The sequence below is a fragment of the Callospermophilus lateralis genome, unplaced genomic scaffold, assembly GCF_048772815.1.
Source record: "Callospermophilus lateralis isolate mCalLat2 unplaced genomic scaffold, mCalLat2.hap1 Scaffold_300, whole genome shotgun sequence".
Lineage (NCBI taxonomy): Eukaryota > Metazoa > Chordata > Mammalia > Rodentia > Sciuridae > Callospermophilus > Callospermophilus lateralis.
Window position 1 is genome coordinate 1,583,188 of NW_027513641.1, and position 12,848 is coordinate 1,596,035.

General features: G+C 35.0%; 2 pseudogenes; both read left to right on the forward strand.

Annotated features, from left to right (window-relative positions):
* LOC143390183 (uncharacterized) overlaps positions 1-2,419 on the forward strand; it is a 41,210-nt pseudogene extending 38,791 nt beyond the window's left edge.
* An 8,235-nt stretch (positions 2,420-10,654) lies between these two features.
* On the forward strand, positions 10,655-12,086 carry LOC143640461 (protein tyrosine phosphatase type IVA 2 pseudogene; annotated as a pseudogene).
* Positions 12,087-12,848: the final 762 nt, after the last annotated feature.

Genomic DNA, 12,848 nt, shown 5'->3' on the forward strand with positions numbered 1-12,848 from the left:
CTCTTTAGCAGGAGCGTCACAATAAGGGATTGTGAGATCATGATCTCACATGTTCTTTTAGTTTCTTTTCTCACTATGTTTCTTCTTCAGATAGCTGAGAAAGGATCCGAGGGTCACATGTGACATATATATTATGCTGTTGAGCAATAGAATTTATGTTGTGGTTATTATTTGACACATGACCCCATTCAGGTTTTTACTAAAGTTTCAAAATGAGCAATCCCATTAGCTTCTCATCATTTGCTCAATAGTAGTCCATTCTCTGGTTTATGTAGTAAACCAGAATTATAATCTAAATTCTTATTTTCAATGATTAATTGGTACTGTTTTATGCTTTTTCAGGCATTGGTTAAAATCCACTGTTTACATCTTGCTCAGCATTGGAAGAGTAAATAAACTGAGTACAGTCTCTGTTGTGGTAGAGTATATAGTTGGTTGAGAAAGGCAGCCATATATACAAATAAATACATAACTAAAGATTATTAAAGGAGCAACAAAAGAAAAGGATTTAGTGATATGAAAAAAAAAAACAGGAACTTATTTAGATCTGTCCATGAGGGCAAGTTATTCTGAGAAAGTAATACAAGACAAAGTCTGAAAATTGGGTAAGAGTTGGCCACACAAAGGCTTGGAGAAAAATTTTCTAGAGGAGAGAAGAACATCGTTATGAAGGCCATAGGGTAGAAGACATTCCCTGGGAGGAAGGAGGAGAATGGGATTAGGTAGAAATAGTAAAATGGAAAGGGTTCAGGTGATAAATGCATTCTTAGATCATAGTAAGGATTTTGATTTTATCCTATGTGAAATGGGAAGTCATTGTATAATTTTAAAGTAAAAAAAATATTGTAACTTATAAATTTTATAATTTTTAATTATAAATTTTGTTTTAAAATCATATTTCTCAGCAGACTTAAGTGACATTATAGAGGCTTTTATGTGTATGGTAGGTTTGATCATATTCCTTTAAGAACTTTATACAGCTGTCTTGCTGTCTTGCAAAATAGCTGATATTATTTTATTATTCATCAGCATTATATTAGCATTCCAGTAAATTTTTATTTGGGAATTAGCACAACACATAACATATAAGTACTTGAAAATCAATAAGAAAACCAGCCTAAAAATTAGGAAAAAGATATATAATGTTACTTGAGTCAATAAACAACCAAAAAAATGTTAAATTCAATAGTAACTGAGAAAAATGTAAACTAAAGTAAGATATTATTTTTGTCCAATTTACTAATGACAAATTTTATATTTGCTGATAACTATGTTTCCAAGGGTTTGGAGTCCTATATGTATGTATCCATCTACTTTCTAGTTGGTAACAGGTAAGTGGTACAACTACTCTAGAAGCATTTGTCAATCTGTACTTAAATAAAATTGTATACAGCTTATGACCTAGAATTTCTGCTTTTAGGCCTAAACCCTAGAATTTTGCTTAAACACTTACACATATGTCATATGTAATGATATTCATTGAAAATTTTTAATAGTAAAAACTGCATTAAAACCAATAAAAGGATGATTATGGCACATTCACGTTTTGGAGTAGTCGGAAATAGTTTAAAACTATGAGTTAGATCTCTCTTACTAACATGGATTCTGCAAGGGAATGAAAACGCAAGTTTCTGAATATAGTACAATTGAGCTTGGTTAAAACATACGCAGCACCCACACAATAGAACTATATATAATTTACTTTTCTTTCTCACTGAATATTAGGAAATAACTATTTAACCTACTTTTGAGATTTAAAATAATAATTTGGGGTTGGCTATGTGGATACTTCTGATTTTTAAGTAATTCTCTATAAATTTTTTTCTTGATAAACACACATCAATTAGAATATTTGTTAAATTCAAGTAAATGGTATTTTATTCATTTTATTAAATGTTCAGGTTAAATCAAGATTACCCTGAAGTCCCATTTTATTTCAGGCTTTATTAATCAAATCTTTTTAAAAAAATGGCCAAATTAAGCAAGTTGCTATTGATATTTATTTCCACGTAAACCTCCTCTTACCCGATTCCCCTGGCTAGCTCTTTGAGCACTGGCAACTTGCTAATTGGCGCAGGCACAGTGGTCAGCCTCTTTTCAGGCATATGCTCTATGATTTAAGAGCTTTGACTCAGCGGCTTCTCTGAACTTTCATCCTGCAGGATACACAGGTGCCCAGTGTGAGATGGACATCAACGAATGCGAAAGTAACCCCTGCCAGTCTGATGGGGAATGCATAGAGCTGTCCTCAGAGAAACAATATGGTCGTATTGCTGGGCTGCCTTCTTCGTTCAGCTACCTTGAAGCCTCGGGCTATGTTTGTGTCTGTCAGCCTGGATTCACAGGTGAGGTCAAGGAGACAGGAAATGACTTTCTTCACTTGATGGCAGACTATGGATTTAACCAAATGGTGTATTAGCAGTAAAACCTGTGCTACATAAACTGTGTTGCTATGGTGCAAAGGGTCCCCCTTGTGGGCTTGAGAAGAATCTTGGCTCACATCTCATAATTCCTCTCTGCAGGAGGAAAATGTTAACAATAGGAACAGAGGAAGTGTATAAAAAGGTAAATATTTTCATACACTTACTGGGAATTTCAATATATCACAAATTATTTACCTTGAAAAGCAAAAGTATTGGTATATTTTGTTATTAATTTTCATGTTAAATTTTATGTGTTATTTGAATTTGGTAACAAAGTCACGGTACTTATTTCTACTTATATTGAGACCAATTATCTAGTTTCAAGTAATATTTTGCAACTATTCTATAGCTAAAGTCATTTTATACATCAAATTTAAATTTATGCTCTATCTTTACTTATTCTTACTCTAAAACTCAGAGGTTTCTAATGGACAATTGTGTTTGGGTCTGCTTAATGTTCTGAAAATTTTCAGAATTTTTGATACAGTCCTCAATTTGTTAATAAGCAGCAATTATCCACAATTGCATAGATATCGGTGAGAAAATAAATTATAATTTAGATTTCTACCTTATTTTTTTTTCTCAATAGGTTAGTGAGAGACACTTCAGGAAAATATTTTAGTTTTTTGGGGGGATTTCTGAGAAAAGTAATAAGGGATAAGTGAAATGGGTGTGTTACTCTATTTACACCTGGGATTTTCTTTTAATATTTCAGCTTTGAAGATTAATGAATTTGTTTTGCAGTAGTGTTTGTGTAAGGTTGCTGAAGAAAATGCTTATTTGCTCATGTGCTGTCCTCTTTATGAGAACACATAGAAGAAGACCTCTCCAGTTTCAATATCAGGATAAATGGTATTTTCCTTCCACACCTTTTACCTTACATTTTAAAGGCATGCAAACAAAATTTGATAAATGACAAACATGAAATAAATTTTGTAATGCATATTTCCCAATAATGTAGGCTGCTACAAATAACGATGATGTAGCTAGATGTCTAAAACATGTTTCTATAGAGGCATAAATGTCTTTCTGTTATATATTAATCTCACCCCTAGGAATATTTCAATTTCCTGTTTCTGTTTCTTAATGTTGTCTCCTTTTTTTCTTCTTTCTTTCCAAGTTATTTGATTTTGGTACAATGTATGCATTTTTGTTTTTGGTTAAATCTTTCTTGGAATAAGGTAGGGGTGACTATAATTTGTTTCTAAAATATTTGGTTTAGGTATAGAGAGGGGATTCTATCACAGCAGAGGATATGGTTAATATTGCCTTATCAGATAAAAGGGCACAGATTACCAACAGATTCAAACAGAACAGGCAGTAGAATATGCTAGAAAAGTGTGTTGGACTTGTTTTCTGAAGGGCTGTCAAAAATGATTAAATGAATTAAGAGATTCTGTTTGACCACATCTCTGTGGCTTAGTGAAATTGTTTATTTTCACACATGTGAATTCCAAAAACATGAGTTCCTATCATCAGTTGCCTTCCAATGGTGATTCAGAGTCACAGCCTCTTCTCTTTTTTCCCTCCCTTTTCAAACTCAACTTCTGAGTTGATTGTCGTCTTTTGCAGCAAGTTGTTGGAGAAGGAAGGAAAGTAGAATATGAAACCTGGAGGTTTTACAAGTGGAGCCCCATGAGTAATGGGACTCTTCTACTCACCTTCCATTGATTAAAATTTAGTCATACAACCACATTTTACTGTAGAGAATACTGAAAAATCTAGTCTTACCTAAAATAAAGAGAAAACAAATTTCTTGAACATGAATTTCATGTACTGTTCATTCCATGAATCCTCTAAGTATTCTCCTACTTACTTACTACATAATGATATATATATTAATATGTTAATGATATGTATATGTCATTAATGTGTATACTAATATACATACACATAAAGATATGTATACTCACACACTATATATGTACATAAACAACTATATATACTTATATATACTGCTAAATATATATAACTATAATAGTTAAAACTGGTATGTATGTGTATATATACAGAATATATATATATATATATATATATATATATATATATATATATACAATATATAAACTGTATGTATGTGCATATATGAATATGTATACATAAATATGCTTGAATATGTTTTTTTAATTAAACCATTTAAGTGATAATAGTAGATTTACATGAAGTAATAAGAAATAGAACAGGGAATCCCATGTATAGTTCACCCAGTTTTCCCAATGGACTATTTTCCATTCTCATCAGCAATGTATTAGTGAGTGATCCAATTTATTCATATCCTCACTAACATTTGGTTATTATTTTTTTTTAAGTTTAAGACATTCTAATAGTTAGGAAGTGATATGCCATTATGGTTTTAATTCATGCCTAATAACTAGTATGTTGAACAACTTCTCCTGTATTTATTTTATCTGTTTATCTTTTATAGCAAAATATCTCTCAATGTCTTTTGCCCCCTTCTAACTGGATTGTTCTTTTTACTCTTGAGTCATTTTCCACACACTAACCGTAAGCATTTTTTTGTTAAGTTTATACTAAGTATCCACTTTTATTTATTACTTTCTTTGGGGTGATTATAAATAATGTTGTGTTTTATTCAGTTTCTATATATTCCTTTGTTAGTGTTGGGGAGATAATCTCCTCTAGTGGTCTTTGATCTCTTTGACTACCACTTAGCTGCATAGCAATGGGTCTTAAGCCTGTAATACTTCCTGGTGGAGAGAATTGTGATGCATTCCACTGTGAGGTGTATGTGTATGTATGTGTGTGTGTGTGTGTGTGTGTGTGTGTGTGTGTGTGTATATATATATATATATATATATATATATATATATATATATATACACATATACTCTGTTGGGTGGAGTGTTCTATATTTGTCAACTAGATTATGTTCTATATTTGTCAACTAGATTATCTACATGATCAGATCCTCTATGTTGGTGCTGATTTTTTTGTCAAATTTATGAGCATAATGTGGCTCACAGTGATGCCTTATTATCTTATAATAGCTATAGGATTTGTAGTGATTTCTCTGATTCATTCCTGATGTTGAGGGTCTATATCGTCTCTCTCCATTTTTTGTAAGCTTATTAATTTCATTGATTTTTATTTTTAAAGAACAAGTTTATTGTTTCATCAATTTTTTTCTGTTACCCAGTTTTCAATTTCATTGATTTTTGTTCCTTATTATTGCCTTCTTTCAGTTTGCTTCAGGTTTATTTTTCTTTTAGTTTTTTTTTATTGCAAGGATTTAGCAGTATAAATTTAACTCAATACTGCTTTTGCTGCATCCCACATATTTTCACATGCCACACTTTCATTTTAATTTGGTTCTATGTATTTTCAACATTTTCTTTGAGGCTTTTTCTTTGATCCATGTATTATTTAGCAATAGGGAACAGAAAGTATTATAATGTTTATTTTAATCATTATATATAGTTTAGAAAACTTATATTTTACCTATATTTTTGTTCTCTCCATTGTTTTTTCCTTTTTCCCATGTCATTGAGATTCTTCTTTTGTAATTTTCTGTTAAAAAACATTAGTCAAATTTAAGGTAGATATGTTAGTGACACTTTCTTTTAATTTCCCTTAGTCTGAGATAATCTTTATTGCCTATTTATTCTTTCTTTTTGGGGGGACACTCAACCATTGTGCCACATCCCCAGCTCTATTTTGTATTTTATTTAGACACAGGGTCTCACTGAGTTGCTTAATGCCTCACATTCTGAGGCTGTCTTTTAACTCTCACTCCTCCTGCCTCAGCCTCCCGAACCCCTGGGATTACAGGTGTGCACCACAGTGCCCAACCCCTTCATTCCTGAAGGATAGTTAAATATAGAATTCATTATTGACTCTGTTTTTCTTTTAGAATTTGAAAAATTCACAGCACTTCTTTCTATACCCCAGGGTTTCTCATGAGAAAACCTCTGCCATTGGAACTGGTGATCCCTACAAATGATACATTATTTCTTTCTGACTAACTTTCTCTTTTGTCTTTAGCATTTTTTCCCTTTTGTTCTTAATTTTCAGAAATTTACTTCTGATATATGTTGGTGTTTATTTATTTGCGCTTATTCTACTTGAAATTTACTCAGTAAAATTTTCTTTACTGTAAAAATTCAACTTCATGAGAGAAAATGTGTATTTAGGCTCATGTTTTAGAGGTTCAGTTGATCACATGGCACTGTTGCCTTTGGGCCTGGGTGAGGCAGTGCATTATGGCAGGGAGGGTGTTGCAGAGGAGGTTTCCTGTCTTATTGTGGCTGGGAAGGAAACCAAGAGCAAAGAGGAGGGGCTGGAGTCCCAATGTCCCCTTCAAGAGAATGCTCCTAATTGCTTTCCTTCCTGTTGGCTCCACGGTACAAAGTTTTCACTCCCTCCTAATAGTTCTGTGGGCTGGTGACCACAGGTGTTTGAGGGACATTTATGCAAACCATAGCACTCAGCTTTTCAAATCTGTGAATTTGTGTCCTTTGCCAAACGGGGAAAATTTTTAGCTAATTTTCCTTAGACTATTAGCTCCACTCTCTTTTTCTTCCACTTTTAGGACTCTGTTCATACAAATTTAGGGTCTTTTTTTCCATAGGTTTCTGAGGCTCTGATCATTTTTCCCCCCATATATTTTCTCTTTGTTGCTTGGATTGGGCAAATTCTAGTACTCTGTCCTCAAACTCACTGGTTCTTTCCTTTTTCATCTCTTCTCTATTATTAACCAATCCAGGAAGTTGTTTATTTTTTCTATTTTATTTTTCATTTCTATAATTTCTAATTTTTTCTTTTAATAATGTCTATTTCTTTGCTGACATTTTTCATTTTTCTTTCTTCTCGAGAGATTTATAATTGTTTATTGAATCTTTTTCATGATGCTTGCTATAAAATTCTCGTCAGATAATGCTAACAACTGATTTGTTTCAGTGTTGGCATCAGTTAATTTTCCTTTTTCCTTAAGTTGTGGTTTTCCTGATCCCTGCAATAATAAGTTATTTTTAGCTCTATCCCAGACATTTTAGATATGACGTTAAGGAATTTAGAATCTTACTTGAATTTTTCAATTTAGCAGGCAGTCACCTTCTTATGTTTGGAGAATATTTCCTGGTCTACTTGTGTGGACTATGAATTAAGTCATCATTTAACCAGTCTTTGCAGTGGTATTTGATATTCTTAGTTTATCTTGTGCCACTGGGGCTCCCACTGGTCTCTTCTGATGGTCCCTGAGTGGTCAGAGGTGTTGAGGGAGGGGGGGTTTCAGATCCATGAGAATGAGGAGGCCTCCTTGACTGGACATGTGTTTGGCTGGGCTTCTCTCAACCTCAGTGGGATGGAGAGCATGTTTCAAGGAAGGTGCTTTCTGGGGTACAATCCCTTTTGTTGAGGTCCCCCAGGCCTTGATGGGATGAAGAGCTTCAGAAACCTGCTAAGGAAGGAAGACACATCATCACATGCCTGTCCGTGGTTGGGCATACTCTCCTTGGCCACATCTCTGGGTGGGGAAGTGAAGTCTCACCAGGAGAGAAGCTAAGCTCTTTCTCTAGTTGATTTTTTTCTAAACCAGCAGGGGTCTGCTTAATTCCCCTTGCCAGGACTTGTGGGCTCATTTTGTATTGTAGGTGAGACCCTGGTTCAATATGGAAGAGGAATGAGCCTATGTGGGCTGCCTCTATGGGACACATTTTTGTGTTGGGCCTGTGTGGTAAAAGCCCAGATGCTCTGTTGGTCTTCCAGTCCTAACAAGTTCACCTTCTTTTCCATGTTCAAAGTCTCTGCTGTTATTACATACTGTTTGTATTGTGACTAGTGGGGAGGCAAAGGGTGAGATGACAAGCCTACACTCCTATCCAGAAATCACATTTTAAAATACCCAAGTATTATGATAAAAGAATCATTTTCTTTAATGGCTTTAGGGAGAAAAGCAGATGTTAATTTTCTCTTTATTTCCCCTATAATATCAAGATGAAAATATCATTTGATGTAATTGATGAGATGAATATACTTATTGATAGTAAATGTTACTATTTTTTGTTGCCTATACTCTAGAAATTTGGACATTTAGCTCTGTTTTATCTTTATTTTTTATATATCCATTTTGTTTCTTTTTTACAAAGAAAAGACATAATTTACTTTTCATACACTCTATCTATTTGCAGTTCTCTCATTTGTTAGATTAAAATAATTCTCCATTGTAATGAGAAATGTGCTCATGGATCATATATTTAATGACACAGCTTCACTTAAGGAAACCATCAGAATTGTTAAAAATAGTAAAAAAACTATTCCCAGTTTTTAAAGTTATCATTAGGTATGTACTTCTTACTCCTCATTACTAGGGTGATTATCTTTCATATTAAAATATTTTCATAGTTCATGTAATTTTTCTAACTTCTTTTAATGCAAAACTGATAGACAGTGAAGTGGGAAAAATACCTGGGAGTCTGGGAAGATAAAACTCAGAAAGATGGAGATAGAGGGAGCTCTACACCATGGAGAGTGAGCTGTAGTAAAAACAGGGGTGCAGGAGGTGGGATTTTAGTGAGAAGAACCAGAAACCCCTGAAGGAGATCAACGTTTATTCAAGGTTTCTTCTGGGATTTCTACAAAGTAAAACAAGTTATCATGACCCAAAGACTAAACATCTCATTCAATGGATTACTTGAGAAAAATATAAAGATCCATTTTCATATATTGACAATTAGAGTCGATTCATGCCTCTAGATGCAATAAAAGTTACTATTTTCCCATTCCTCAAAATGACTAAAAAATTACCTTTACAAAATATACTTACATCTTAGCTATTTGTTCTCAAAAGGGCACATATCAAATTTTAGAATGTAGTATAAACACTGGATTTAAAGGTCTATGCATATACTTAAATCCACATATTCACATAATTTTAAGGATAAGCTAAATAAATCTATAATTGGAAAAGGCTTGTTGTTGAATAAAACTGTTCAGTCCATTCCAAAATCAGTAAATTATCTTTATTTTCTATGACCACCCTTGACCACTATAAGAAGGAATGTTGGCTGCTTCCTTCTGTTATGCTTTAGATTTTCAGTCCGGGACACGGGGCTCACTCAGTTCTAGGAACATAATGATGAAAATGTATGTCCTCTTCTTCAAAGAAACTGAAAGAATGTGAAGCAAAAGATGTGAAAAATACATGACAATATGATAACTGATATAGTGAGACTATTAAAAGGCACAATCACACAAATCAGTAAGGAGGACTTATTTATTCTCTCATTTCCAGAAGAATTTAGTGGAACTTATAAGAACCCAAACAGCTTGATAAGTTAGCCTATTTAAATATAATTGAATATGTTACTTCTGAAAATTAAAAAAAAAAAAAAAGATCTCAGAACCTCAGTGCTTGTCCTTGAACTATCCTGTCCTAACCAACACATCTACTTTGGAAACAATTGATGTTTTATTTTTAATATTAACATTTCATTTGCAGGAACTGGGGATACAGCTCAGTTGGTAGAGTGCTTGCCTTGCATGCACAAGGCCCTGGGTTCAATCCCCAAAACCACACTAAAAATTCATTTTTGTTTATCAAAATATGGTCATAATAATACGTTTCACAAGTTTCCAAACTGCTATATAAACCAAGTCCAATTTTCAATTCTAACTTTCACTCAGCAACTCCAATTAGCGTTTATTCCAACTAAGCCAAACACTGTCACCTATGCCTGGAATGCTACACTGCTGCCTCTGAAGCTGGGATTTTATTCTGCTTCACCCATCTGCTCTCTGCATGGATAAAACTGAGGAGTGCAACAGGGGATCCTGTGAAGTCCTGGCTTCAAACCTCAGGCAGAAATAGCAGGGTTCTTAACAATGAACACCCCGATGAAAGCCACCTGGCAAAGTGACGGTGCATGGAGCTCTCCTTCTCAAGTTCATCTGCTTCAAGAAAAATGTTGCTAAAAATGAAGTGTTCACTTTTCCTTAAAAAATTAAAAATCGGAGCTGGTTCCGGCTGCGCGAGCAGCTGTGGTGGCGGCGGCGCGATCGGCAGGGCTGTAACCGTCTTCCGTCCGGGAGCGGCTAGAGCGGCAGCGGCGGTCAGGCACGGCGTGAGGCAACACCACAGGGCAGCGGCGGCAGCGGCGGCAGCAGGAGACGCAGCGGCGGCCACAGCAGCAGCAGCAAGACGGACTCGTGGACACCCGCCGCCGCCGCCGCCGGGCCGGGCCAGGTGTCGCTCGCCGAGGCTGGGGGGGAGTCGTCGCCACCGCCGCCACCGCTACCGCCACCGCCGCCGCCGCCGAGGTGACTGAGGAGAGAGGCGCCTCCTCGCTCCCGCCGCCGCCGGACTTCAATGCCCAGTCCCCAGCTCGCCAGCGTTTTTCGTTGGAATATACGTTGCACATTTATGGCGATTCTGAGCGTGAGGGCAGACTTCTGCCAGGCTCAGCACAGCGTTTTCGCTGACAAGTGAGCTTGGGGGTTCTATGTGCCATAATTAACATTGCCTTGAAGACTCTGGACACCGAGACTGGCCTCAGAAATAGTTGACTTTTTTTTTTTTTATTGCAAGTATATTTCTTTTAATGACTCCAGTAAATTAAGCATCAAGTAAACAAAAGTGGAAAAATGACCTACACTTTTAATGTGTCTCACTAGTGCCTAAATGTAGTAAAGGCTGCTTATGTTTTGTATGTAGTTGGATTTTTTTGGACTCCGAAGGAATCCATCTGCAGACATTGAGGCCCAAGTTGAATTTGGATTGGTGTGGATTCTAAATACTTCTGCTTGTCTTGAAGAGAAAAGCTTCATAAAGAATAAACAAGTTGAATAGAGAATACTGATTGATAATAGGCATTTTAGAGGTCTTTTTTAATGTTTTCTGCTGTGAAACATTTCAAGATTTATTGATTTTTTTCCCCAATTTTCCCCATCATACTCACACACACGCACGCTCACACTTTTTATTTGCCATAATGAACCGTCCAGCCCCTGTGGAGATCTCCTATGAGAACATGCGTTTTCTGATAACTCGCAACCCTACCAATGCAACTCTCAACAAGTTCACAGAGGAACTTAAGAAGTATGGAGTGACAACTTTGGTTCGAGTTTGTGATGCTACATATGATAAAGCTCCAGTTGAAAAAGAAGGAATCTACGTTCTAGATTGGCCATTTGATGATGGAGCTCCACCCCCTAATCAGATAGTAGATGATTGGCTGAACTTGTTAAAAACCAAATTCCGTGAAGAGCCAGGTTGCTGTGTTGCAGTGCATTGTGTTGCAGGATTGGGAAGGGCACCTGTGCTGGTTGCACTTGCTTTGATTGAATGTGGAATGAAGTATGAAGATGCAGTTCAGTTTATAAGACAAAAAAGAAGGGGAGCATTCAATTCCAAACAGCTGCTTTACTTGGAGAAATATCGACCTAAGATGCCATTACGCTTCAGAGATACCAATGGGCATTGCTGTATTCAGTAGAAAGAAATACAAACGAAGGCTTATATGATTGTGGCATTTAGAGGGAACTCTTGGTACCTGGAAATGTGAATCTGGAATTTACCTGTGTCATCGAAATAGTGTTGGATACAGTACTCCTCAACCACTCTTCTTAACAATTAGGAAAAAGTAAACAAATAAGAAATCCCTCTATAACGTGAATAAAATGTTTAAGAAAAGAAAAAAAAATTAAAAATCCTCTCACTTTACCTAAATCCAACTAAAATAGCTGTGTAGAGCCAAACATATATTATCCAAACCTTCGGGTGGTAGGAAGCAATGAGACTCATGGGACAGTATCTTCTTCCTAAAGAGAAATTTTCAATAGAATTGGTTCATTTGCTGACTTCATTTTGGGCTCATTGTTCTTAGAAATAGTTTTTTTTTCCTTACAATTTCAAGTTTGAGAACATAGAGTCTAAGTAACTTGAACAGATATACACATACAAAACTATAATTATAAAAGATCTAACTTTGCTTCAATCTTTATTAACTTAATAAAATGTTCATTTTAATATTTTCAACAGAGTCAGCTCATTCACTTTTGCCTTTACTATGTATATTAATTTCTATAAACAAAACTATGAGTAGTTTACATGAGCATATTCCTTCTTGTATTATTTTCTTACTATGTGTACTACAATAATTAGGGCAGGTCTAATTTTTATATATATATTATGTATATATAATATATCTGTGGTGAGGCAACATATGATGGCAACAATGAGTAGTAAAACTCATATATATATGCATATATATATATATATATATATATATATATATATATATGTTATTTTTGAAAATTATAATTATTAAGTACTTGCTATGATCTACAAAAATGTTATGGTCATAAGAGAAATTTAATGACTATGATCTGGAAGACCAAATAAGGAACAAAACAGAAATGAGTATGTGTGAGAGACACAAGTGAATGAGACAGATAAACATGGCATCCTGG